Genomic DNA, 6,000 nt, shown 5'->3' with positions numbered 1-6,000 from the left:
TGCGGTGCTCAAAGACACAGAGAGCAGGCAATGGCATAAACATAATCTCTAGGCCGTGCAGAGTTCAACGAGATATCCCGCTTGACCGTAGCTCGCTCGTTCTCAGCGCAGCGACCATTAGAAAAGTAGGCCCAAAATTAAGCCTGCCCCACAACGTCATTTGCTTTTGGGTGACAGAGAGAGAACCGTTAGGGTGAGAAACACAATTCGACCTCAGGTACATTCCTACGGTCCTCCCGATCCGTGCAAGCCTAACCTTGGCCGTGTGGCATTAACCCTTAATAGTTAAAAGAAGGTGTTTACTTCAAAGAGTTTGCATTGACTTCTCTCCCCATAGGAATACATTGCCTGCACCCCTAAATTCAACCTGAATTCTATATGGGTTATGAATGCCGTATGAACCTGTCTTTGGTAACAGTCCATCAGGCCAGTATGAGGTCTACCTGTGTTGATTCTAAGCTTCCTGGACCAACCGGAAGTGGTTAAAATCACCCTAAAAGTGTATATCCATATCCTGCCTGCAGTTTGATAGACATAGTGCATTCAACCCTGTGTAAATCAGTCAATTCTTAACGTAAAGACTTAAAACTCAGGATTCTGTCAAAGCATACCCCAGTGAGGATATGTGTTGACTTATAGCTTCCTGTGCCAACCGGAAGTGCCATAATTGGTGTCTCTTGGGCTCTTTCGAGGGGTTAAAAAAGTCAGATCTTTCCAAAACTTCATATATGTGATTAGGCAACCCCCATGAACTGTAAATCAGTCATTTTTCCCATAAAATGTCAAAGGAAAACTAAATCACACAGACACACAACTTGTAAGGACGGATGTATTGGGGTGCATAGAGACTGACAGTGTCTGCAACAGTTAGCTTTGTTCGAGCTAAAAAAGAACCGTCAGACCTAGAGTTCCAAAACTTTAGAATCCTGTTCTAGACCTCAGGTCGATAGTGCGTGGTGAGTTACGTGGCTCTAGACGGTTCTCGGACTGAGAAACAGCTTCGTACATTTGCAATGACTTCAATTCATTTTTTGCATCACGAAAGACTAGGTGCATTGCGACCGTCTCGGCCCATATAGACAAACCCCAACGTTTCTGTCCGATAGCTCATTCAAGGACCCCGTAGCAAGTCATGGAAAAAAGTGGATTTTCAGCACCAATTAGGGTTTTGCTCGGACACCAAATGACCGATCGAGCCGAAACTTGGGATTCGGGGTCGCCTCAGCTAGGCCTACACATAACATAAGAAATGGACCCGCAGCTAGAACGTAACTACGTGTTTTATGTTTTTTTATGGTTTGAATCGAAGGCGTTGTGAATTTTGGGCCAGCTCTGAAGTATGTGATAGTTGGCTGCTAAACGAGTTGGAAAAAGTGGGTTTAGTGTCAGTTTGTATCAGTTTGGTGTCAGAATGATATCTAATTGACTGATGGACGGTGACTTGCTGGTGACTCGTCCATTTGCAATATGTTTAAACAGTGAGGTACCATCACCAAATGGACATTCTGAAATCAACCCTAACGAGCCATTGAGATGAACCAGAATCACTGCCCAACCATCCCGAGTTCATCGGGCCAGTCAATTGCACATTCCTGCAGGATTTTTATAGCATGACAAATTCATGATGGTACCTACCCATTGAACCATATTGCAAATGCACAGTGACTTTGCAAAAGTGAGAAAACATAAACAAATGGACATGATGAAATCAACACAATGAGTGATGGAAAGGAACAACTATCACTGCTCGGCCATCCTGTGTTCATCAGGCCAGTCAATTTAGCATTTTTGAGCATGGCAAATTTCATATGGTAAATGCCATTGAACCATATTGCAAATGCACGTGCACTTGCAATATGATTGTATAGTGAAAAAACATCACCAAATGGACATGATGAAATCAACACAACGAGTGATGAAAAGGAACAACTATCACTGCCCGGCCATCCTGTGTTCCCATAGCGGGCATTAATATCAGAATGACCGGTAAATGCATTCACAACCATATTTTTATTTTTGGGTTACCAGGTGCCTATTTTCAATCACCAGTTGCACAACAATGCATGTCCATCAGAATATTTTAAACAGTCCATAAAGCACTCAGGACTGCCCCCATAGATAGAGGGCTGTCGTAGGGTACTCCCATAGCAGGCATGGACAATAGGAGTCCCAGTAAATGCATTTACAACCATATTTTTATTTTTGGGTTACCAGTTGCACAACAATGCACGTGCATTTGCAATATGATTCTATAGTGAAAAACATCACCAAATGGACATGATGAAATCAACACAACGAGTGATGGAAAGGAACAACTATCACTGCCAGGCCATCCTGTGTTCATCAGACCAGTCAATTAGGCATTTTTGAGCATGTCAAATTTCATATGGTAAATGCCCATTGAAACATATTGCAAATGCACGTGCATTTGCAATATGATTCTATAGTGAAAAAACATCACCAAATGGACATGATGAAATCAACACAACGAGTGATGGAAAGGTACAACTATCACTGCTCGGCCATCCTGTGTTCATCAGGCCAGTCAATTTTTCATTTCTGCAGGATTTTTGAGCATGTCAAATTTCTTATGGCATTTGACCCCAAAAAAAGTGACTTTTGACTTTGACTTTTGACTTCCTATGAAATCATATTGTAAATGGACAAATCATATTCCTTATGCACAAGTAAAAAATAAATAAAAAAATTATGATAATAAAATACAACTAAAGTATGTTGATACAGTTCTTATACGTGTGTAATTGACACACAATTTGAAAGAATTTCGAAAAACGGTCCAGAAAGCACTTTTTTAAGGGTGTGTGAAGTTTTTTACAAAATTTTGACATTTTTTGACTTTTGACTTCCTATGAAATCATATTGAAAATGGACAAAACATATTACTTATGCGCATGTAAAAGAATAAATAAATAAATATGATAATAAAATTGGACAAAAGTCTATTCATACAGTTCTTACACATGTGTCATTGACACAAAAAATCGAAAGAATTTCGAAAAACGGTCCAGAAAGCACTTTTTTAAGGGGTGATAAGTTTTTGACAAAAAATACATTTTTTCAAAATTTTGCTTTTGGAGGTTGACTTGGGTTACATTTCCAATATGAAAAACCATGGTGGAGCGGATTCGCCACCTGTTGAATTTTTAAAGTGTTACAACTGGCAATTGCCATATTGCATTTGCAATACACTTTGCATGAATCAACGCCGAATTGGGTGGTGTTGGACACAGTGTATATGGTTTGTCCGATGCCAATGACTTCCCATTCATTTTTGTCCAATACAATCTTCCCTTACACACCTGATTCAGGGTAACTTTAGTTCTAGCCCGGCACAAACAAACCTGATTCAGGATGACTTTAGTTCTAGCCCGGCACTAACAAACCTGATTCAGGATGACTTTAGTTCTAGCCCGACACTAACACACCTGATTCAGGATGACTTTAGTTCTAGCCCGGCACTAACACACCTGATTCAGGATGACTTTAGTTCTAGCCCGGCACTAACACACCTGATTCAGGATGACTTTAGTTCTAGCCCGACACTAACACACCTGATTCAGGATGACTTTAGTTCTAGCCCGGCACTAACACACCTGATTCAGGATGACTTTAGTTCTAGCCCGGCACTAACACACCTGATTCAGGATGACTTTAGTTCTAGCCCGGCACTAACACACCTGATTCAGGATGACTTTAGTTCTAGCCCGGCACTAACACACCTGATTCCAGATGACTTTAGTTCTAGCCCGGCACTAACAAACCTGATTCAACTACCCACAGACTTGTGTGGTGACCTTCTTGGTAATTCCCCAGTAGTTGCATAGTAGTGTGATGTCCTAACTCTATCGTTCCACGTTTTATGTATCAGCAGGTGATGCTGTTGCTCAGTGTTCATTTAGGTGAATGTTCAAGAACAGACATTCAGAGGCCACCTGAAACACCCTGCTTTGACTTAGAACCTGCCTGTACGCATAAGGAAAGATGTGTGTGTGTGTGTGTGTGTGTGTGTGTGTGTGTGTGTGTGTGTGTGTGTGTGTGTGTGTGTGTGTGTGTGTGTGTGTGTGTGTGTGTGTGTGTGTGTGTGTGTGTGTGTGTGTGTGTGTGTGTGTGTGTGAGGTTGCGTGTGATTGAGCGTGTGTACAGTACATTACAGTAAGGTAGCTGTGACGCTGTGCAGTCTCATGTCTCTGTGTTGAATCCTATTACAGAGGATTGTGGGGGATAAGATGTCTGCTCAGGACTCTGACACACTGTCGCTTTCCTCTAGAAGACAGAGAGAGAAGCGCACACACACACACCTCACACACACAGAGACAGAGAAGCACACACACCTCACACACACAGAGAGACTCACACACAACAACAAAAAACACATTTCCAACACTCCATTAGCCTGCTGCTTTTCCAATAAGGAGTTGTCACCGTCCACAGAAAGGTAGGAAGCATTTTTTAAATCTATCTAACGAGAGAGAGAGAGAGAGAGAGAGAGAGTGTGTGTGTGAGTGATCATAGAGGGAGAGAGATGGCGAGAGAGAGAGAGAGAGAGAGAGAGAGAGAGAGAGAGAGAGAGAGAGAGAGAGAGAGAGAGAGAGAGAGAGAGAGAGAGAGAGAGAGAGAGAGAGAGAGAGAGTGTGTGAGTGATCATAGAGGGAGAGAGATGGCGAGAGAGAGAGAGAGAGAGAGAGAGAGAGAGAGAGAGAGAGAGTGTGAGTGATCATAGAGGGAGAGAGAGAGAGAGATGGCGAGAGAGAGAGAGAGAGAGAGAGAGAGAGAGAGAGAGAGAGAGAGAGAGAGAGAGAGAGAGAGAGAGAGAGAGAGAGAGAGAGAGAGAGAGAGAGAGATGGAGAGAGAGAGAGAGAGAGAGAGAGAGAGAGAGAGAGAGAGAGAGAGAGAGAGAGAGAGAGAGAGAGAGAGAGAGAGAGAGAGAGAGAGGCTTTAAGACTAATGGCAACCCACAAAAAGGTATCTTTATGATAATCACTGTTAACTGCTGGTTGCTGCGTGAGTGTTGTGTAACAAACACACTCTACTGAGCATGGCCACACCCACAACACAACGGTTTGTTCTATGGATACCGATAGCCAGCACTTGTATCTTTTCTAAGCTGGTCAGGTCCGATGATGGTGCTGACTCAGGTATGCTAACTAATCCACACCTGAACTGTAGATACTGTAAATCACTCAGAGACACGTGAAGCAGCTGTCAGTGTTAACAATTATTAGTGTTTATGGACGCAGGACACTAGTTAAGCAAGTTCTATAATCTAAATGAATCTAGCAGGCCACATCCAGAGAGCATGAGAGAGGGAGAGTAAGAGAGAGATAGTGAGAGAGAGATAGAGAGTGAGAGTGAGAGGGAGATAGAGAGAGTGAGATAGAGATAGAGAGAGGGAGAGTGAGAGAGAGATAGAGAGTGAGAGTGAGAGGGAGATAGAGAGAGTGAGATAGAGATAGAGAGAGGGAGAGTGAGAGAGAGATAGAGAGGGAGAGAGGAAGATATACAGTGGTTTGCGAAAGTATTCACCCCCCTTGGCATTTTTCCTATTTTGTTGCCTTTACAACCTGGAATTAAAATAGATTTTTGGGGAGATTGTATCATTTGATTTACACAACATGCCTACCACTTTGAAGATGCAAAATATGTGTATCATTTGATTTACACAACATGCCTACCACTTTGAAGATGCAAAATATGTGTATCATTTGATTTACACAACATGCCTACCACTTTGAAGATGCAAAATATGTGTATCATTTGATTTACACAACATGCCTACCACTTTGAAGATGCAAAATATGTGTATCATTTGATTTACACAACATGCCTACCACTTTGAAGATGCAAAATATGTGTATCATTTGATTTACACAACATGCCTACCACTTTGAAGATGCAAAATATGTGTATCATTTGATTTACACAACATGCCTACCACTTTGAAGATGCAAAATATGTGTATCATTTGATTTACACAACATG

General features: G+C 42.0%; 1 protein-coding gene across 1 annotated transcript in view; it reads left to right on the top strand.

Annotated features, from left to right (window-relative positions):
• The first annotated feature begins 4,243 nt into the window (after positions 1–4,243).
• The window catches only part of LOC124045362 (angiopoietin-related protein 7), a 58,675-nt gene continuing 56,918 nt past the window's right edge, over positions 4,244–6,000 (top strand). Inside the window, exon 1 of the mRNA XM_046364657.1 lies at positions 4,244–4,456. The gene's annotated coding sequence lies outside the window, so the exon portion shown is untranslated. The remainder of the gene's footprint in view (positions 4,457–6,000) is intronic.

This window comes from Oncorhynchus gorbuscha, linkage group LG10 (genome assembly GCF_021184085.1).
Source record: "Oncorhynchus gorbuscha isolate QuinsamMale2020 ecotype Even-year linkage group LG10, OgorEven_v1.0, whole genome shotgun sequence".
Classification (NCBI taxonomy): domain Eukaryota; kingdom Metazoa; phylum Chordata; class Actinopteri; order Salmoniformes; family Salmonidae; genus Oncorhynchus; species Oncorhynchus gorbuscha.
The sequence above is the reverse complement of the archived record's forward strand: the minus strand, read 5'-3'. Positions and strand labels throughout refer to the sequence as shown.